The sequence below is a fragment of the Phoca vitulina genome, unplaced genomic scaffold (assembly GCF_004348235.1).
Source record: "Phoca vitulina isolate PV1807 unplaced genomic scaffold, GSC_HSeal_1.0 scaffold1, whole genome shotgun sequence".
Lineage (NCBI taxonomy): Eukaryota > Metazoa > Chordata > Mammalia > Carnivora > Phocidae > Phoca > Phoca vitulina.
In genome coordinates, this window is record NW_022589704.1 from 84,621,183 (window position 1) to 84,644,440 (window position 23,258).

The 23,258-nt window shown below is 36.6% G+C and overlaps 1 protein-coding gene across 2 annotated transcripts in view; it reads right to left on the reverse strand.

The window, feature by feature from the left end:
- Positions 1–23,258, reverse strand: part of ARHGAP15 (Rho GTPase activating protein 15) — a 602,789-nt gene that overhangs the window by 61,742 nt on the left and 517,789 nt on the right. The window lies entirely within an intron of this gene.

A 23,258-nucleotide genomic window follows, 5' to 3' on the forward strand; every position in this document is an offset into this window, starting at 1 on the left:
TCCCTAACACATTTTGTTTTTGCTATAAAATAAAAAAGTGCAAAAAATAAAAATTGAAAAAGTAATACCTAGTCATATACATTTAAAAAAAATAAGAAGTTGTTTAAAACTACATACCACATAGATTGCTTTCCCTCATTTTGTTTCTTTTGTCCTTTATGGGCATGGATGGCATAATAAGAATTGATTTACTTAGCACCTAGAGAATTCTTCTCACCATAATTTTAACCAGAACTTAGAACTGTAATTATTTATTGAACTTAAACACTTCATACACATTGACTTAGGTACCTTTCCTTTCTATATTCTATCTCTGACCTCTAGCACAGAGCTCGTGGTGATCTTTAAGAGGTCACTGTTGGAAAAGACAATATATGTGGGTAATATGTAAGGTACACACCCACCCAATATTCATTCTCTTCTTCCTTAGCAAGACAATGCATTGTTGAGGGGATGGCAATGTACTTGGCTAAAAGAGGTCATTTCCCAGCCTCCTTGGTGGGCGGAGGGACCATGTGACCACATCTGGCCAATGAGCCTTTGGTCAAAGTGATAGATGGAACTTCTGGTGAGGCCATGTGCAGGGAGCTAATTTAGCTTTTTAGCCTCTTCACCTTTCTGTTCCCCAGAATATAGATGGAATGGTGTGCCATCCATCTGGATGTGGAGTGAATGCACAGCTGAAAGGAGCTTCTCTGAATCTGTGGGGCAGTCTGACCAGTCCTGTACTCTCTGTCTCTGAGTTTCTTTACTGTAAGAAAATCAGCCAGAGTGTACCGAAGCCTTTGAAGATGAGTCTCTGATACTAAAGCCTGATTCCTAATGCAATGTGCTCCCAAAAGCCCAATTCATTATCACCTGTTATTAGGTATATAAACTTTACATAGTGGGGCAAGAAAAAGTTAGTTCAGAAACCGGCAGTTTTTAAATACACTGTTGTAGAAGGAACTTTTAATAAGGAATTATAGGAAAATATCCTGCAAAAGATGGTATTTTGCTAAAGTGGAGTGGGGGGGGGGCAGTCTTCCTAGTAGAACTCTGCCTTGGAAACTTTTCTTCTTCCTCCCAAAACCACAAAGGCCTATAAATAATGCCTCCCACAGTTAGAGCTTTCAAAATTGCAGTTATTCTTAGAAGAGTTCCAACATAATATGGATTGGACAACTGTAAATGAAAGAGACAAAGGGGGTGGAGAAAGAGAGAGAGAGAAATTTAAAAAAAAAAGAAAGAGAAAGAAAAAGGAAAGCCAGTTGCAATATCATAGCAAACAGCAGATAAAATCTTTCTGTCAAAAGGGCAGAAAGCCCCTTTGTAGCTTAATGATGGTAAGACAATGTGATGCTTCATAGGACCTGTTGGATACTATGGGATATAACAAACTCAGAAAAGTAAGTAAAACAACTCAATAAAGATGAGAGTGAAATTGGTATAGGATGTCCAGTGCAAAGCTCCTAGGGATACTCGGATACTTTGTATCTAGTCATCTGAAGCTAATACAACACACCACTTATTATATATAAGTATATAGATATATATACATATATATCTATGCAAATCCATATACAAATACATATTCACACGTTTATGTATTCACAAGGTGGATACATTCTGCATAGTTTGGCCTGATGCTAGTACTATAATTTACCTGAGGAGCTGGTAAACCCCTTGGTTCAAGCAATCAAGATGATGTTGGGAAAGGAGAGGAAACCTTCCTAATTTCACTGAAAGCTCTCGCCATAGTAATGGTCAGATCAATGTCAGAGCTTCCAAAAAAGGGATCAGTTGACACTGGGGATTACAGAGGTAGTAGCCATAAATTAAGTTTGAGAAACAGTAAGTGGAGAGTGGTCTAAATGGCTACATCCAGCAAACCTCAGTTTTAGGGAACATATGACTCTGGTTTAAGAAACGTTGGAGGTTGCTTAACTGGAAATATTTGAATTCACAAGGTCACTGCCATGGTGCTTGAGCAGGAATTAAAACTTTAATAAGTCCTGTTTAACCATTAGGTAAAAGAACTATGAACTTCTCTAGACAGAGTCCCTTTGCTCTCTTCTGCATTGCATTGCACTTAGGACATTCTAATTATACAACATTCTGCATGGTATTTCTATGGCTTGAATGCCTGACAAATTCTCCCATTTAGCTGGGAGTTTTCCTATAAAGCGAGACAGCTTTTATCCTGGCATATAGCGGGTTAAGTGAATGAAGAAAGAATTAGAGAACAAATGAAAGACATGAACATGGATTGGAATACACAGACCTTGGTTTGAATTCTGTAACAGCTTTTTATTAGCTGTGTGGTCTTGGACAAGATTCTCACTTTCTTTGAATAATATCTCAAAGGCCAGTTTTATGGATTAAACAAGATAGTATGTAATGTACCTAGCACAATGACCAGTAAAAAGTAAGTACTCTATAAATATTCACCCCTTTTTCACCCTCACCTTTTTTGAGGCCCATGCTGGGTCTGGTTCACCTTTTATTCTGAGCAATGAGCATTCTGTCTGGTTGCAGCGACCATTCCAAATGTCGTTGCCAAAACTGGAACTGAGCTGGTGCCCATGGGTGACAATCCAATTGTTATGGTAGCCTGATATTTCACAATACACTAGATACTTTGTGATCACCAGAGACTGCTGATGTGATTGGTAAGCAGTTCAGTTACATTTAAGAATCCTTATAAAAGTATATGGTGGTTCCCATATCTGCTTATAAGGAATATTCTACATGAAGGCTCTTTTATAAGAATATTTTTTCCTCTCTTTCTCTAGTTTCACACATACTTGAGAAATTGCACAGTTGAATAGTGGTACATACAAGTTTGTGGCTAAGTTATATTTCAGTACCGAAGGGGGAACTGAACAATGGTTCAGAGAAAGCTGAAAGATTATTAAGGAAGAGAAATTTACTTTCCTTACAACATAATCAGAAAAATATCTTGTTCTGAATAATCCTGAAAAGGTTATAGGAGAGCAATGGTTACCCATTCAAATCAATACCACACCCCTTCTTCCATAGCCTGTAAAATCAGGAAATAACACAAACACTTCTAAGTGGAGGAACATCAAAAATACAATTGGATACATTAAAATCGAAATGACACCTTTTCAGATCTGGTTTATTGATGTGTCATATAAGGAATTGGAATCCGCATACATAATACAGGACTGGTTAATGAGCTAAGATTCATACACAGCTTACTAAAGATGTGTCAACTGTCTTCAACTGATTCAGTGAGCATCTGAAAGACAGCATTTTCTATTAATATTTCTCAGTCAGCATATGGTTTCTCATTATTGTGAAGTATTGAGAGTTTTGAGAAGACACTGAGATATCTCTGACTTTCTTACATTATGACCTAAGGGAGGGGGAGAACTTTTTCTACACGGAGAAGTAGAGAATCTCTTAGGTAAATTGTGAGACTTACACAAAATCTTTCCAGTAATAAGAAACTCCACAATTCTTCTCCCTTTCTCTCACTTTTGCTTCTAACCTCATTCCTTTATGACCTATTTTTGTATCTACCCTATGCTTTTCAATACCTTTGTTTTAGTTCTCTACCCATATCCCAATCTCCTTACCAGTCTCTAAGCTGTGCAGCTCTAACTGCATACAGAATCTTTCCGTAGTGCTTCGTTTTGGCCACTATTGGGTGGCAAAGAACGTCTATGTAAAAATACACATAATGGACATGTATATTATTTAAATAGTAAATGATCATCCTAATGCCTATCCCACGCCTACTTGGCCCCGTATTCTCAAACTACACCAAACTCTGTGTAAATGAGCTTCTTCAAAAACAACTCCAGGCTACTTAGGGAAGCAACAGCTCTTATATGATGTGAAATAGCCTTTAATGTTATGATAAGGATATGGCTTTATAGTTTTGCCTTGATTCATGGTTTTGAGGACACATTTTTTAAAAATACAGTTTACGATAGTTACATTTACATTTGTCTGCATGAAATATTGCTACTAAAACAAGGACATTTACAACCAAATGCCTTTTCTGCAAAGAGATAAGATAAAGTTACATAACGATGGAAAGAGTTCTGTGCAGTGCAGTGCACTCTGGACCTGGTGACCCCCGGACACTTTTCTGGCTTTATCACCCATGCATTTATTATTCTTAACTTATTTATAGCCACATGTTAAGTCATCTTCCAAAATTAATTCTTCTTTGTTATGTAGGTTCACCCAGAGGAAGAGAAGACCAAATTCTTGCAACAGCCAATATATTGGTAGTACTATTCATTCTATTTATCTGTAATTCTTAAAGGACAACTGCACCCCTTTGTTTTAAAAAGGTCAGCATAAGGGCGCCTGGGTGGCTCAGTTGGTTAAAAAGGTCAGCAATATCACAGCTGTTCTGCTTCTGAACGTTATTCTGGGATGTATAATGCATCCTGTATGAAAAAATGGTAGTCACTTATACTTTAGGGCCATATTTGGAAGAAAGCAATTGAGTTTCTATTCGATTTATACTTTTTTGTATCATGACCATTTCAGAATTTAGGTAGAGACTGCCCTGGCTTATAGGAGGAATGAATATCTTCAGATAACACTTTATTTGTTATTGTACCCTACAACTGAATATGAGTCTTTGAGGATATGCCTTTAATTGTAAAACTTGAGTTAGATGTTGAGGAATCATCCAAGTCATGACAATTACCTGATACATTTCTTTAAATAACTTACATTTACTTTAGGGAGAAACAACTGGGGGCAAATTCAGGATTCATAAATAAATGCAAATAGACATATACTTCAAACTCATGTTATAAAATAAGAGAAGTCATATATCATGAAGGAGTCTGAAAGAACTAGGTGAGAATTCTTATTCTGCTCTATGATTTGGGCAACATATGATACGTTGCTTGAACTCCTGATGCTTCCCATGCCTTAAAAACCCTGAAAGCTCATACCTCATAAGACTGTTTGTAGAATTAAACATTTCAGAGCACATCAATGCACAGATAGTGAGTGTTCATTAAATGTAAGTCCTCTTGCCATTAAAATCTTTCTTTTGAATCATCCTCTCTATCAACCCTGGCACATGATTACTCATAGTTCAAGGCTGTTTCCAAAATCATATGAAGCCATAAATTTAAATCTTCAGTACCCTTCCCTATATACAGGAACAGCCCACAATCTGTGATAGCTTTGTAAATACATAGAGTACAGTCCATTATCAAAGAGTGTTTGGTCATAATTCATAAGTAGGTATAGTGTATCATAAATAGAGGTGTCCCTGTATCATAAACAAGGAATAACCATGGCCTTCAGGTTAACCTGTGGTTGGCAATTCACAATTTTTCAAGATTCCACCCCACCACATTCCTCATTCCCCTCTAAATCAGAAAAGCCTTATTTTATATTTAATTAAAAGAAAGGCATATTCTCAATGCCTGCAGATTCCTGGTAAATTTGACTTTAGGTGTTGATAATCTACGTCAAAACAGTTCAAAATGAGAATAGAGGTATGTAGCTTTCAGGGCAGGAAAGATAGGGTAGGAACTGAATCTACTTGACTCAGATAAGACCTCTTTCTTTCTCTAGCGTGAATCCCCCGAGCATTAGAATGAATCACCTCACTGGCACACTCGTATTCTCAGTTTCTCCTTCTAGGAGATGTTAATATTTTGTCTGATTTTTGAATAAAGAAGGCTTTTACGAAGAATTGTAAAGATGAAATAACTCTCCATAGCTAATAAATGTCAGTAATGAAAATACTATGGCCAATTGATTGCCATAAGTCCATGGGTTCCCTAACTGGGGAGGAAAGCTTCAGCATAATGGCTAGCGTCATTTCCGGAGGCCATTTCTGATCCTTGCACAAGAGGAGGCAGGCCATTCAGAGCATGCTGTTAGGAACAAGCCTAATCTTGTTAAGTGCAACCTCGATTTCTTTCCACCTCTACTCCTACTCTCTGGCAATGAACAATTAGAAAATTAAAGAAATTAATTATAAAATTAAAAGAAAAAAACTAGTTCTTAAATAATTTTTTAGAGTTTTGAACACATACATGTATACATGGTTGAAGACAAAATATTACCTAAGAGCTATGTGCAACCTGAGGCAGATACAACGTTGATCCCTGTCTTCTGTCATTTGACAATCCAAGGGGCCAGATACAACACAAAATATGTCAGTAGAGATATTTAAATTTAAGTCATATCATAATACAGGTATCAGTGAAGTTTATATGTTTCTTCCGACTGAAGGGATCCTCTAAGTTGATTGTTAAACTCAAAATGCTTCTGACGTGTTAGCTCATTAAACCAAAAAGATTCACAATAACTGAGAAATGTACTTAATACTAAATCAGCAACTGTAAAATTTTATTTAATCATTTTCTGAAGGCCTTAGAATTATTATTCTTAACTTCTTTATATATTCTTAACATTCCCCCAATACTTTCAGGAAAGTAATAAAATAAAAACCCCTTTTTCTTTTTCATGTGACTGTATCCATGTTAGTCTAGGGACTTCAAAGGCACTGACCTCACATTGAGGGAGGAATATTTTGGAAAAAGTATTCAAGTTTCAATAGTAACTTTTTTTTTTTAAAGATTTTATTTATTTATTTGACAAGAGAGAGCAAGAGAGGGAACACAAGCAGGGGGAGTGGGAGAGGGGGAAGCAGGCTTCCTGCTGGGCAGACAGCCCCATGTGGGGCTCGATCCCAGGACCCTGGGATCATGACTTGAGCCGAAGGCAGACACTTAATGACTGAACCACCCAGGTGCCCTGAATAGTAACTTTTTAAAAAGGGCCTGATTGCTTTGGTGCAACCAGTTTCGGGATGAAGCATTTCCTAAAATTCACCAACCCAATAATGTCTCTTAAACCCCTCTTCCTCAATTTTAGCATTGCCCGTCTTTGTCTGAATTGAAGACTAAAGCAATGGCTGACACCCCAGTAGTAATCTTTACGGGAAAAGCATGATTGTATTGTCCTCCCTGGAATTTTTTGTTTCCAAAGTAATTCTGGAGGTGTCATGGTGGCCAAGTGTATTTCTGTAACTTACAAATGATACTAATTCATCCTCAGGTGTTAGTCTGTGCTGAGAAAATAAAGCTCACTAGTTTATTTCTTTGAAATTCAGTTCTCCTGTGAGCATTTTCTTTAAACTACACTTATTTAAGCATATCTGCCTTTACAAGCTTTAAAAAAAACCAGGAATTACCTTTTTGAGTCATTTGACATCTTTCTAATCATAAACCAGTAATCCTTTTCAAGTATTCAAGTAGCTATTTATATGAAGCATTATCTTTGTATATTTTCATGAGGGTAGAAATCCTACAAATACTTTTCTAGATTTGAAGTTTTTAATATGTGTCTACCTCCTTCCATTGGTAGATAAATTAAATTTATAGGGGATTTTAAAAATCTCACTTAAAAACAACTAGGATCTGTCACACAGTTAAGTAACATATGAACTAAGAAATACTTTCCCCTATCTTTTAGGTTAAAATATATGTATGTGTATATATATATATATATATATTTAAAAGCATATCCATAACTATTCATTTTGAGCAGAAGACCTCTGAAGAGGAGATAGTGGTTAGTATGGTGAACTGTTTTTTCCAGCCAGCCCATTTGACATGACCACACAGTGACACTGAGAACAGGGGAGAGTTAATAGCACAAGCATGAAAATCCTTTAAGAAATGGGGAATAAAATAATTTTATGATTCAGCTTTTTTTTTTTTTTTAATTGTGAGACTATTGTAGAAGAAGAAAACAGGCAACATGTGGTAACTTTAGTCAGCATTTCTGAACTGGGAATGATAAACACCTCTGCTTGGCTCTGGCATTTATCAGGACTGAGATATTATTACCACATAGAGTCACAGCATGGTTACTGTTATCATCGGAAAAAAGAGCCAGCTAATCTTAATGGTTTGTAAAGCCGTTACCTGCACTGGTCTGACATTTATCATGATCATTTTACCACATGGGTCCTACATAGCAAAGGTCTTTTATCTGGAAGGGACATCACTATGAATTATTATTTGCAGCTAGGTAGAAAATTGTATGTTGTAGATACCTTTTCTCATTATAAATCACATAGTCACATTTCACCATTTCCCCCAGAAAGCTGCTGAGCCCAGGTTTTTTTTGCCACAGCTTGCTTTGCTCTCCATCTCTCTCTCTCTCTCTTTATAGTTTCTTGAAAATATTAGCCATTTTTTCATTAATATCCTTAATATAATTTTTGAAGAACTATATATATGGTAGGTGAACATATGGACATACTTTCATTATAGTTAGGAGACTGCTCCACATTCTGTAAAGGGACTGCACAGTACTTTTAGAAATTGAAGTTGATAAACTGTCTACTTTTGTTGTTGTTTTTGTTGTTGTTTTAAATGCTTATTCTCTTTTCTGTCTTGGTGGCCAGATTTTGCTCTGTTCCTGACCTTGTCAATAGAATATTTACCAGTAGATCTGACAAAATTTCTGGTGCTTGATTTGAAATACTCAAAACACTTATGCCATTTCTTGCTTGAAATCCTTAGCTTGGAAATGTGGTCTCATGGGGAGTAAAATATACTTTTATTTTGTTGCATGGTGAGTTTTTTCAGACTTTGTTTTAGTAAGTTACAATGGAGTAGAAGTTTTCTCCAACAAATTTGTGTAAAAAGGATCTTAGGTTCTATCCTTGTCTGTGTCTTAATGATACACGTTAATATATTTTACAGAAGAAATAAGGATATTAAAAGGTGCAATGTTTTAGAACCATGGGACCAAGTCAGTAAAGTGAAATGCATTAATTTGACAATGGAAAATTACAGCGAAAAGCCCAAGTTGTTTACCATGGGGAAGAAATGAGCAAATCCTCTCTTTTAAAAAGATTGAGACAACTAATCTTCTGAAAGAGATATTTATATATTTTCTTCTTTCTCAAGTGTTCCATTAGGAATAAACAAGCCAGAAATTCTGCACTTTTATAATGAAGAGGGAGAAGAATTCCTTGCCATTTTTGCATTTAGGAAGAAATGTGCAAGAAGAATGTGACAATTTAAGCAAATCAAGATTGTTTCAAATGGATCACAAACGGGACTTTGTGGGATATTTTATACCAGCATGTGAAGCAAACAGTAAATTTGAAAGGAGGATTTTCTCAATGGTCTAGTTCTGATGTGTTTTCCCATTTCTTTGTGTGTTTAAAAGAGGTTTGGATGTGGTGTTTTAATATTGCTTAGACTCTTTTGCAAATGAGTTCTGGAGAAATATTCGCACATGAAGGAAAGCCGATGTGTTGTAATGCTGACAGCAGCTGGGGGGATATGAATGAAGAAACCAGATTCCCAAGGCTGGATTTAGCAAAAATAAACACCTATCATTCCATTAAAAAAATTACCATTTTACATGTTTATGGGTATCAATAGCAGACCACTGTCCCTTTGATACAAAAAAAATTTTTTTTTTCTCAACTAACTCTGCTTGTGAAGAGATGGGATAAAAACTTTAAGCTGATGTACAGGATTTTGCAGGGATGTGCATTAGTTTGCCGCCCTGGTTACATTTGGTCACACATTAGTTTTTGTATTATTACACATTTCTCCCAAAGGAAACAGTTTCAGTTTCAGGGACCTGTGAGACATGCTTGCATAAATTTGGGTGCGGCTTGTGGGAGGGGGTGGTTGGAGAAGGTCATTAGAGAGATTAACCTGTACTTTTACTTCTCAAAATGAGTTGCACGCACTTTGGTTTAGTCATCTAAAATGTCATTGTAAAGGGGTGGTCCAATATTCCAACACACCACCTTACCAATCAGATAAAAGGCTACACTGATTTCAAACAAACAACAGACCAGCTTTTTATTCTTCTATTTCAGAATGACTCTTTTGTTCTAGTTTAACATTTTCCTGTCATTATTGCCCCCAAAATACTGTAACCTGGGAGCGTTTACAATAATTAGCCAGGGGTTTTGCCGCTTGGATTTTTCTCCTTTTCTGGGGAACTGGGTGAATCGTTGAGTGCTAATGAAAGTCGGAGACTTCTAGCAGTGGTTCGAGCCAGGCACAGTGCGGGCAGACGCTTTAAGCTTCCCACTGTGCTGCAGAGCAAGCCTCCCCGCTGTTATGTTTACCATAGTTTTAATGTCTGTGAAAAAAATTCCTGATGCAACCGAACTCTGTTATGCCCTCTTGTTTATCTAACCCCACTCCCCCACCCCCAATTTGGCAGATTCCTGTTGCCCCTGCCTGTTACAGAAAGCTCCTTCTCAACTTTGTGTGGCCAACTTACCACTTCAGTTCTTGCCATGAGAGCCCAGCTGCTTTGCAGCCATGTCTGGAGGACCATACAGGATCTATCTAGAAGTTTCCGGAGGATTACACACACCTTACTCTACTTATGCCACCTGATAACGGACACCCCCCTTTCTGCTGTATTTGAATTTCATCGGAGGTGATGTTAAAGCACCAAAATTAATCATTGGTTTTGACAAAACTAGCTTAAAAATGTAAACGTACTTGATGAAATGCACTGTGTCTTTAAAGAAATCTATTGAAAGACCTCAAACAGTCACTGCAAACTAAACAATGTGCTCTAAGATGAAAACAACCAATCTGTGATTTGACTTGATTTATTCTTTGTCCTTTTCTTAAAAATGGTTATCTCGAAGAAAATGACCATTCCATTATATTGTAAATTGATGAATTCACCAAGTGTGATGTACAGTGAAGTTTTTAATGAATATTCATACAACTCTTTCAATCCATTAACAGGACTTAAGACAATGAGGATGCAACTCATTCCCATTTAGATAGTAAAGGGAAAGTGGAATTAATAGCATAAACAGCACTCGGAAAGTTTAACTTTAATGTATCAAACTCCAGGTGCCAGAGTTTGAGGAAAATCACCAATAATAGCCATTTTTTACATATTTGATGGGACTGATTATGCAATGTGCAACTCTAAATGGCTTATAGCACATTGTAGCATGGTTCCATCCCATTGGCTACAGTAGGGTGCAGGCAGATGGATGACAGTGACAGGGAGAGAAGTGCTTTTGCTTAGCCGTGCGTTAAGATGCCATCCAGAAGCTCTGTGCACTGCAGACACTTCATTAGGATGCCAGGATAATGGTAAACTACCACTCAGAGTGACACCCCATTTCCTGCTTACTGAGCGCTCCAACCTCGGCAGATGTCAACAATCTCACAGTGCTACAGAGCAGACCTAACTTTCCAGCCACTTTGACTCCAATTTTTTCCTCCTAACAGTGCCATACATTATGTGCAATATGTAACGGCAAACACCTCACCAAAAACAAAATCTGCCCAGTTCTTTATGACTGGAGTGCTTAATTTTTCTTTTCTTTTAAAAGACGAGGTACCGTGAGTTGGGTAAGAGAATACGTCCACTCGCTAATCTAACCTCAAAATTTCTTGCTATGATTTCCATTTGCTAATCAGTTCAAAGTGTTAATTGTGTGGTGAACTCTGATTAATACTAGTTAAACTCTGATCACAGGGGATACGACTGTTTCTTTTAATTAATGTCCATTCCAAAGGTAAAAGAATGTGGAATTCCTTTGTTAAAGATTTTAGACTCCGTTTTCGTGTGGTTCTTAGTTGTCTGCCAAGAAAAGGCTGACTTGAGCATCTGGATGATATTTCCTCTGCAAATGTATAACTGGAGGCCATTCGCACACCACCTTACCAGCAATTCAAGCCAATAGAAACTTCTTTTTTCTATGGTGTAAAGTCCAAAACTCTTTTTATAAAGAACCAAGGTGTAATTTAGATAATAGAAAAAAAATTCCCCAAATGGAAAAATAAGACTTTGAAATCTGTCACTATGATAAATGATTGATTTACATTTTGTGATTCTAAGCATCTTTTTAGAAGTTCAAAGGGCCTTGCAAATGGCAGGACTAAAAATAAATATCCTCCTCTCAGACCTGTTACCATTTCCAGGTAAAGACGCAAATGTAAAGAAGAAGTTATAGGCAGAGGTCACACTCCAAGGGAGAATTTGAATGCAAACTTTCAATGTGATGTCCTCTAAAAAGAGGTGATGCAAATCTTGACTCTTGGTTTTTAAAGTGGGATCTGCTTGGCAACACCTAACCACCTCTTGAAACCTGTCACTGTGTTTGATACAAAGAAAATAGACTAGAATTCTTGAAATAAACAGGAACTGATGATCGACATGGTGTCAAAGAATTAAGAATAATTTCCTTCGAGACAGATTAAATTTAATTGGAAAATGCCAGTGCTGGGACCACCCGTGCTATGGGGCTATTGAATCAGAGAGCTTGACTTTCTGGAAACAGATAGAAATATCCTTATCTTTCTTCAACTGTCCAATTTCAAAATCAGTTTCAAGGTCTACGCCAACCTAAAACACTGGGTAGCCCTCTTTCTTCTTCTTCTTCTTCTTCTCTCTCTCTCTTTTTTTTTTTTTTTTTTTTTTAGTAGACTCCATGCCCAGCATGGAGCCCCATGCAGGGCCTGAACTCATGATCTTGAGATCAAGACCTGAGCTGAGATCAGAGCTGGACACTCAACCACCTGAGCCACCCACGAGCCTCCCCCGGCCCCCCCGCCAGCAGCACTCTCTTTTCTACAAAGCTAATGCCTTTGAGTAGTGTGATTTTCCCTCTTTCCTTTCTCACCAGTGCTCTCCCCACTCTAATTATAGATTAGGACTTCTTTTTGCCCTGTAATAATTTGGAGATAGCAGTTTTCATAAGAGAACTGAGAGCTTGAGGGTGGAAGGCAGAAAGGATGCTCTAATAATGGCACACATCACGATAGAAACTGCCGTCCCAGATGTAAAATATAGGAGGGATGGAGGCTGGCAAAAAAATCTGTTAGAAATTAATTCTTGGAATTCTAATGTTTTATTTCTGTATTTCATCTCTCAGAGTGTAGTGGGTTAAGGAATATAGTGGGGGAAAATTCAATATCAGGATGGTAGGGCCATAAGATACTAAATATGCTAGGTAAGATTTAATATAAGAGCTATGATTATCAGTTTGTCATCTGAGTGTAGCTCCAAGACAAGGATTTGACTCAAACTGAAGCAGAGGGTAAAAGGCAATATGCACAAGTGTTGGTTATATTTTGACCTTTTGAGATGAGTAAACACAACAAAGTTTGCAACAATGCATGACCTTTAAAAACACCCATTTCAGATAAGGGAACAATGCTCAGAAGTGCAGAACTTTCACAATGTCCATGAGACAAATAAGAAACCATTTAACATCTTCAGTAGAATTTGAAACATCAAAGATTCTAATGAAAAGAGGCAGCAAGCCATAAGGAGAGAATAGGGTAAGATGGAAAGATACTAGGATAAGATGGTAAGGAGATAGTGAGGAAAGACAGTGAGAAAACTAAAAATGCAAAAGAATTTTTTTAAATTGCAGAAAAATTAGGTCAGTGATACAGATAACAAAATAGAGAAGCTTCCCCAGTATGTGGAAACATAAAAAATGATAGGAAAAAAGACTTGTTGGAAGTCAGAGAATTGAGAGATTATCTACGATTTATAAGAACACTTGAGGGAGAAACCAGAACATTTGAAAAATATACAGTAATCAAGGACAAAATTTAAACAAAATTCTGTGAATAAAAAAACTACCTCAGTCTTTAAAATGATGGCTAGATTCTAAGAAAACATTACTGAGTATAGACACTATCTTGATGGATTTTGGCAAAACTTTGAAGTGATAAAGATCAAGCATAATCCTACAAATATTCGAACAAAAAAAAGACAAAATAAGTAAACATCCAGGCTTTCCCAAGACTTATTTCCCTAAATTCTAAAGTAAAACAAAGCAGTATCTACTGTTTATAGGGGGAAAATTGTGGTCCCAAACTGTGTGCACACTCATATTATCTTTTGCATGCTAAAACAACAGAAAGACATTCTCATCCATGCAGAGATTTATAATAGCACTGCTTTCTTGAAAAGTTTACTGGAAGGCTTATGTAAGCCTACCGAGTGATGAATCAAAATTTGTAACTCAAAAATAGAGACATTATAAGCAAAACTAAGTATCTATTTGGTTTGGACCCAAAACTCAGAAGGCACCATTTGATGATTTCTCTTTGGCTTCTATTTCATTCTCAGACCAAGAGTGGTCCTCTCTTCACAGTTCAGGTGAAAGCTCTGGGGACATACGATGATCATTTAAAATAGTGACTGGTGCTATTCAGTTCTGGCATTTGCTAGCAAACACCATTATTGGAACATTGCACTGAAGAGTTACTAAACAAGACTTCTCTTCCCCTCTTAAAAATGAAAGCTTCAGAGAACAGCAGAATGTTTACTCCCATTGCTAAGATTCTTTGGTAAACATGCTTTGTATCTATAATAATTGTGTTGAAAAAACGGAGTCTGGGGACAGTTAAAGTGATAAAGACTGGAAAAAAATCAGGCAATAATAGGAATTGTATATGAATTTTCCTATGTTACATATGTTTTAAGAATTAAGTAGGTTAGGGAAAAAAAATGCCAAGCAAACAGGTCGAAAGGAAATACACCAAAATATGGTGATGAAATTTAGAGTGATTTTAATTGTCTTCTTTTTACTTTTCTGTTCAAGTTAGCCTCAATAAATATATATTATTGTTATAATCTGTTAGACAATTTAAAATACATTTGTACAATTGCTTAGATACCGTATAATTATATATCTGTACTGCAGTTAATTAAAAAGACTAGTAGAAAACATACCAAAACACTAACCGTAAGTTCTCTTTGAATAACAGGAGTATGGATGATTTCCTTCCATTTTTAAAATGCGTTTTCCAAATTTTCTATAATGAGTATATGCTATCTTGATAATAAAAATAATTCTCTGTGTTTGGTACAGATGATAACCTTTAGTTGTTCTATGGCATGGGAAAATATGCTATTTTCACAGATGAAAACATTTCTAGGAAAATAATGTACTAGACTTTCTTCTAGGTATTTCTGTTGCAGTTAATCTTTTTCTTCATGAATATGCTCCAGAATCAAGAAAGCAAAGTCGGAGTGTGACACTTCCTTCTCATGGCTGAAAATACTGGGTGTAGGGTGCTTGCAGGGAGAGGACGAAGATAGAAAGTACCACGGTTCACAGTACTCTGCATTTGCAACCTGAAGAAAGATGGCTGATCCTGCAGGGCCTTGTATGTAAATATATTTTAGTTCCATATTCCAACTTCTGATTCTTCCTCAATCTAATCATTTCTTAGAGTATTATATTGCTTGTTGAACTGAACCTCTGAAGAGTGGAAAATAAAACCTATAAACATAGCGCTGGTTCAAGGATGAGATTTCCTGGTAATATTTCTAAGTGAAAAAATAAGCTGATATTCATCTTATGCTGAAGCACACATTTAATTCCCATACCCTACCCCTTTAAGTCACACAATTTCTCTTCTCTTTTGGAAACTGTATTCATTAAAGCTTTCTCTACTTGTAAAGTCAAAGAATGAGGTAGTATCCAGCTGATTTATATCCTTAAACTTTACTTTTGCCCCAATTTTTCTGTACATATTAGATTCCCAGTTAATATCTGTTGTTTGAATTATCCAGGTAATTGACTCAGTTCTTCAGTTCACCTTACGTCCATAGTGAGAAATTATTCTTTCTAGTCAGCATCAGTAGTTAGGGCAGAATTCTTATAAGCAGAAACCCAAGGAACCAAAAGTTAACTATTCTGAATGTGGCAGTTGCTGGACAAACAAAAATTAAATTTTTTGGTTAAAATTTTATTCAAAATTGGTGTTAGATTTGTAAGGACCACCAACTTGGAACGGTAGGAAGCCAGTGCATCTGTAATATTTAAGAGGGCCCCCTTATGGTTAATCTTAGAAATGTCTTCTGATTCCTTTCTGCCTTCCAGATGACTAGACATATTTACGCATGCGTAATAGGCCATGTGACTTAAAGTGAATTTGGACGGGTACAAAGGCAGCCCCCCTATTGGATTACTATCATTTTAAAGTAAAATATTTTCAAAAGCAGTCATTTAGTTTTAAGGGATATAAAAGGCCATCTCCCATAAATAGCTAGAAGTGTAAGAATATGGAGAATGTTTTAAACAAAATTCGGCGAAAAAGTAAATTTACACACGTTGCAATGGGATTCCTTGAAGAGGTTGGAAGTGATTGCTAGAGCAGGAGACTAGTGTTTTGCAAAGGCCGTTCCGGTTCTTTCTAAACCCAATTTTTGGCTGAATTTTAAAAAAGAAGAAAGTTATTTTCTCTTATAATCAAGCAGTGGCCCTTTTCACTGGTAGACATATTCCCGGACTTTAGAAATAAAAAATAAAATAATAATAAAGGATGCAAATGATATTCTTTTCTAGCTAATGTAATTTTTTTTTTTTAAAGTAAACATCAGCTCCTCAAGGGAGATTTCGATTTGAAGACTGTTTATTATATCATTTGAATAGGACTAGACCTGGCCTTTTGACTTTGAACCACTACCAAATTTCAGGCTGTGAGGAAATTGTTCTACATTTCCTGACAAATTGAGTTAAGCAGACATTAAGTGGGCTTTAAGAAAACAAATGGCCATCTTTATCACAGGTGGACACTGATGGCTTAATGGGGCCTGGGCTGATTGTATCACTTCTAATGGCTTGACGGGAAGCATTAGGGTTTTTGCATAAAGAACTGGCATTGCGAACCCTGCTAACACAGACCTGTCAAGCGCTCTGTATCCCTTTGTGCGCGGAAGCAGATGTTTGTATGTATACTATGAACTGGCATTAGAGCAAGCGACAGATGCCTGTATGAATGCCAGGTTTGTGAATTTTTACAGCAGGAGCATGTTCTGAGGAAGTGCAGCCCTGCCCTCTATCATAGGTAATTCCCAGTGGAACTTGCTAAATCCCAGCTATGTTTTCATTATTTGGCTTTCCTAGCAACTGGATGAATGTGTCTATCCTGAAAATGCAAGATGAGAGCCCTACCAAGTTCTTACAGATTTGCAAATAGCTTGTCTGTGTTTTGAACTTGGACTTTTCCAGGCAGCGCTTTGCACTGTAATCGCAACCAACTTACTCAAAGGAGCGGGTGGTATTCTAGCTCTCTAATTAAAACTTACTTCAGTGTTTATCTGTCAGTCCTCCCCCATGGTCTCCCTACATTCCCACCCCCACCCCCCAGGAAACGCGAATTCCGTTTGTAGGTTTTTCTTTACTGCAACATACAGAACTTATACTCTAGTTGTCTGTCAACAATAGAAACAGGTAGCTTGCAGTCCATTAAACAAACACAGTGCCCCCCTCACTTTTATTTGACATTTTATTTGGCTGTGACAAATGAGCAGCAGTTGGATTATAACATAATTTGTCTTGTCTTTATTACCAGCACAAAGGACACCATTCATTAATTATTCTGCCGTTGCAGCTTAACACTGACTGGAAAGGTCCCTCTTCGGACAGATGGCGGGGACGATGTTATTTATATCAATCAGCCAAAATCCTCAACAAGGATTACTGTTCCTGAGACTACAATGATTTATTTCTTTTTACCTCACCCTCCCTCAACCCCTTCTGCTTTCAGAGATTTCTCTATAAAAACGAAATTTGATGGGAATCTTAAAGCAAAGCCATATTTAACCTGTTAGCTTGCAAAACAACATGCATGCTACATCAGTTTAACTGCATGACATTAGCTGCATATTTTTTAAACTGCTCGGGATTTTTGATCTTCCATTCTAGAGCAAAAGATTAACCGAAGGTCTCAGGGTAGGAAGTTCAGCAGAAGTTTGCCTCTTCTGTGACATTGTATTGCTGTGGCCCATGGGACACGCCCCCCCCCCACCAAAGGATATCGTGCTGTCAAGATTTTTTTTGCCTCTGCTGAGATGAGATGATCCATCTTATTTCAGAGTCCAGAAGACTTTCTGCAAGATCAGCTAGATGTTTGGACAAAATAAAAATAACAACTGAAACCAAAAAAGCAGAAACACCCTTACCTCCTGTCTAAACTGGAGTTAAGTTAAAAGAGTGAAGATCTGTGATTTCTCCTGGATCTGCAACTCTATGCAGAACCATGAGGTGGTTATTGGGGTGGCAGTGGTGGGTGTTTTACCTTGCTTGTTTTGTGTTGTTAACAATTCTGTCCAATACATGCTGATCAAGCACTAATAAAAGACTAGACTGAACCCAGATGTGACATTCTTCTACACATTTTTTGATAGTGCTTCTGAGATGTGGCCATTTTTCCAATTAAAATCTTTAGGAGAAGAGGATGTGCAAAAAAATACAGATTATTGGGGCTAAGGCACTGAAAGTTTTTTTTTAAGTTTTCTGTTTGAATATAATAAAGAAAATAATGCAGAAAGTTTTTTGTCTTCAGAAATTATTGGTATAACCTTGCTATCCTGATTAGTTTGCAAATATTAGAAGTCCCATCAAGACAAATATCAGCAACATGCAAATACCCTTGCAGGTTGTGATTAAGATTTTAAATGTATCCTTTTGCTTTTAGTTAATGAAAAACAAAGTCTTGGAGGATCTAAGTTGTAATTTATTAAACATGAAAGGCTCCTTGATGAAATATAGAAATGAGATATATTTTGCATTTCAAAGATTTAAGCTGACAACTTACTTGCATGCAAATAAGAGCAAGATTTGTAAAAATATTTGAAAAGAAATTATTCCTGAATGTACTTATTACAATAATGTGGCATGTAGATAAGAGAAACACACAGCATTAAAAGACATTCATTTCTCCAAAGTCTTAAAATTAGCTTCTTTCTGCCATTGTGTATTAATGTTCTTCTTCAGGAATGCAGCATATTAAAGAACTGAACAGAATTAGTAATAAATTTGTTAATTACAAATTTAAGCAACACAACTGTGTTGTTTTCCCAATATGTTTTTTTTTTCAAAAGCAGAATTGCTAATGCATTTTAATCATTTATGTATAAACATTTGAGGATAAAATATTCTGAAGTTTATCAATTTCAAGAGCTGTTTATTTGCTAGCAAAATAGGCCATGTTATACAACATATATCTTATCATTTTTGCTCATCAAATCCCCATTTGCTGAATGCAAATTTTCCTGGTCTAAGTGCTCTTGCACCTCAATTTAAATGAATAATAGGATCGACTCTATTAAAATCAGTTTAAGGTTGCCATGGGTGACATATCAGTAGGGTTAAAATGAGAAAAAAAGGTCACAGAATCAGTCCTTACAACCTGTTTTTTATCATAATGAAGCATATGTAAGACTCAATGAAGGCTTAAATAACAATATGTCACTTAGGCAATACTTTAGTTTGTTGGTCTTCTTAAAAAATCTTTTTTTAACCACAATGTATTCCAAACAAAATAAACGTGAAATTATAGTGCCATCAATAACTCCGAGAATGTATTCAGTTGCACTGAAAATTAGAGAGTAAGCTCTTATGCTATTACACAAGACTGACAGATTGTGGATTTGTAAAAATAACAGAGAGCTCCTCAAAAAAAGGAGGAGTAGGTACTTTTGCTGCAGTAAATCTCTTGCTACAAGGATCCGGCTAGGTGTTATAGTCAAATCAACAAAGCATACAGAAACTACCCTGGAACATCTCATTTGAGAAAAAATTTGTGTCCTCTGACAACCGGATTTAAAAGATTATTCATGTAGTTATTAGTAGGTATTTAAAACACCAGCACCGGGCGTGGCCGATATCCTGGAGCAAACATTTGGGTCCTAGTTTTAGGCTCTTGAAAGCTGAACAAGCAAGACTTTGGGGTTACTGGAATATATATATATATGTGTGTGTGTGTGTGTGTGTGTGTGTGTGTGTGTATGTATACACAATGTATATATATATATATGAATCTTCAGGTTTTAAAAGTCAATCCTATTTATTAAAGTCATACTCTTAATGCTGATTTTATATTATTTATGATTCTCATTTGGATTTCACAGAATCACATTTTTGTTACAAGTGTTATATTTCCTATCTTTTTTTAACCTGCAATAGAAGAAAAACAAATCTTATTTGCTAAGGTTACAGTGTTAGTTTAATTTTCATAGAAGCGGTGGAATATTTTGAAGTGAGTAACATTTACCAAGTCATTAGTTTTATGCAAACTAGGAAGGAAGATGAAAGAAAAAAAATTATCAATTATTTATAGATTGTTAAAATGTATCTTAGTGCACTGCTACTGTATAGAAATGACAATTAGCCAAACTTACCTTCTTTAATTAATAATGCATACATTATGCTCTTTGGGCAACTAATCACCAGCTCTACAAATTTGTTTGACACTGTTGAAGATACCTATCACATGGGTTAAAAAAAGAACAATGCTCTGCCAGTTGCAGCCAACTTTCAGCCTTCTAGCAATGCTTGAAATGCAGTAGCAGTTTCAGGGAGCAAAATGGTGGTCTTTCAGCTGCTTGATACTATGAATATGGCACTGAGCTGCACAATGCTGCCTGCCATGCCTTTGCCACCAAAGAGTGCACCTTTCATCTCAAATGGGTTACCTGGCGATGAAAACCCTTGATCCCTATCTCCTGTGTTAATTCCCATTCTCTTACAGTGAGAAATTATTGAAGGTAAATTTGTTCTGTTGCCTTAAAGCTGCATGTATCATATTTTCCGAACAGAAATAGGAACATAGTTGGATAAAAGGAGGGAATCGGGGATGAATGGTCCCCATGCTTACCACAGAAAATTCCAATCAAACCTGTGACTGCAGCATTTTGTTGCCATGACTCTCTCAAAATTTATTTTTAATAAGACATAAACATCTATCTGTAACATATATAGACCAGAAGGAAAAGTAAAAAAAAAAAAATTTTTTTTAATTGCCTGCCTCTGCATCTCCCCGTACGTTAAGGATGGCAAACCCAGTCTCTTCATTTTACCCATGATTCTCAGGGCAATGGCAGCCACTGCTAAGGCTGCAAGTTTCACATGGGCTACTACATTGACACAAAGGCCTAGGCAATCTATTTCTCAGAGGTATGAAAGCATAGTATCGTATCGAGCAGAACACTCAAGGGGTCAGCAGGCTTCCTGACACTGGGACCAGGTAGGCACTTGGTTGTCACCAATTTTGTCCCAGAGTCACACACACACCACATCGAGGTGGCAGCTTGTAGCATTTGGAAGGAGAGATAAGACTGGTGCGGCTCCCTCACATATGGTGTTTAACAGACTACACTTCCCATTTGCTCCTCCGAAAGGTGTGCATTTTCAAGGGATAATGCCAAGTGTTCTTTGTGCTATGGTGTCTTTGCATTGAAAGGTGACGTGTCTCACACGTTTTGGCAGGGTACTGTGAAGAGCTTAAAATTTTTCCACTTTTACTAAGAGTTAAGAGAATAAGATTGTACTTTATCAAAGGTAATAGTCTGACTTTGGGGATGACGGGGTCACAGTTCTGTAGTGAACTGAGAACATGGATTTTTATTGATGATATTTCTCACCCTCCTGTAAAATTTGTTTTGTTGCTTTTTTAAAAATTTAAGTACATACTGACTAGTAGATCGGCCACCTAAGCAGGTTTATCATTTTAAGTAGATTCTGAATTAGAGCTTTGAAATGTGGGTATAGTAGAACTAGAATGTGTCTTTCTTGTGAGATTCTCTCCTCTTTTTCAGCAGCTTTAAATGAAATGCAGAATAAGAGTCAGAATAAATGCAGGGGACTTCTCTCAGAAGCCTGAGAGAAGAACCAATTCTATATGTAAACTGAAGGAAATCTTCATTTCTCTCATGAACATTGGGTATTTCCCCACCCACCATTTAGAAGGATTTCTGTTAGTCTTTTGTGAAAGATTGCTCTCATTTATTTAACTCATGCCACATGGTTTAGCTTTATAACCGGTATAGGATTTCTAGAGATTAAAAAAAATCCATTTTGTATCTATGGAAATACGAATCTGGAATTTAAGCCATAATTGCTGCAAGTTTTCCACATTATAGTATAAAATTGCTGGATTTATTAATGCTGGGCATACTTCAACCACTCCATGTTTTGCCCTGGTCAATGGTTACCTGTTAAAATGTGGAACAATTTTTAAAAAATATTCTGTGCCACAGAGAAAAATAATGTGTGGATTTTTCCTGTGTTTTTGTTTGTTATAAGCAAAGTATTTGCAATAATTTATGGAAAGTCTTGGAATTATAAATATTAAGGCACTGCCAAATGATTTAACTATCCCTTCATGGCAAATTGTCTTTAAACACTACCATTTTTTTCTTTTCTTTTTTTTTTATCATTTACCTGTGGACCAGCAACACTTGCAGGCTCTTGCCCCTGGCCTTCTGTGAGAATGTTAGTTAGCAATGCTCATAAAAACTCAATTCATCAATGTGAACATAATTTGCTATGAACAGAAAGCTCACAAAAGGGTGAATTTGTCAGATAGACAGGTGGCCTGAGATCTCTCCCTGATACTGAATGATATGAATAATAGATTCTGGTAAATGTATGCCAAGACTTGAGCTGTAAACACAGCTGCCTCCATTCCCTTCCAGAAAAACAGCTTCGAGGACGAAAGCACAGGAACCACGGTTCCACCTGAGGACCTAAGCTTGTACACACACACACACACACACACACACACAAGTGTGCATGCACACCCATGCACACACATACACACACACACACACCCCTCGTTCAAGAAATAAACAACCTCCATAAAAGAGGACAGAGTTAGAGGAATCTTCACGTTTTTCCCTCTCTATGTGAAAGACATTTTACAGCTATCTTGAGCAGGGGAGACTAGATAGAGAAGAGAAAGAAGAGAAAGGAAATAGATTTTCCTAATGGTTCTGGTTCCTTATTATTCAAATGTCTTATTTTATAAAATACACAAATCAACAGAGCTAATAAACTTTGCAATACTATAACTCCTGTTTTATAATGAACAAAAATAAGAGAGCAGGTTGGCTCTATGCAGACGCACTGTGCTTGAAATCATTCTAGTAATTCATGGCTATTTGTCTTATGGGTTATTAAGTATTTATTAAGGTTCAAATGTAATGTAGCCTTTTCTCCAATTTACTCTGAACTTTAAAAATCTATTTTACAAATTGTTTTCCAGGTAATGCACATACCCACTTAAGAGTTGAATCTCAGGATTTAGAAGATTCTGATTGAGTGCACCATATATTTTTTTTTAGTCTTTATAGATACTGCTGCATATAGGTTAACCTAGTCTGATAGCATTTATGATTGACGGTCAACTGGCAAAGACACTGGATAAGTCTTTCTTAATATAGCAGTGCTTCTTAAAGTAGAATACAATATTACTGGTGGTCAAGAG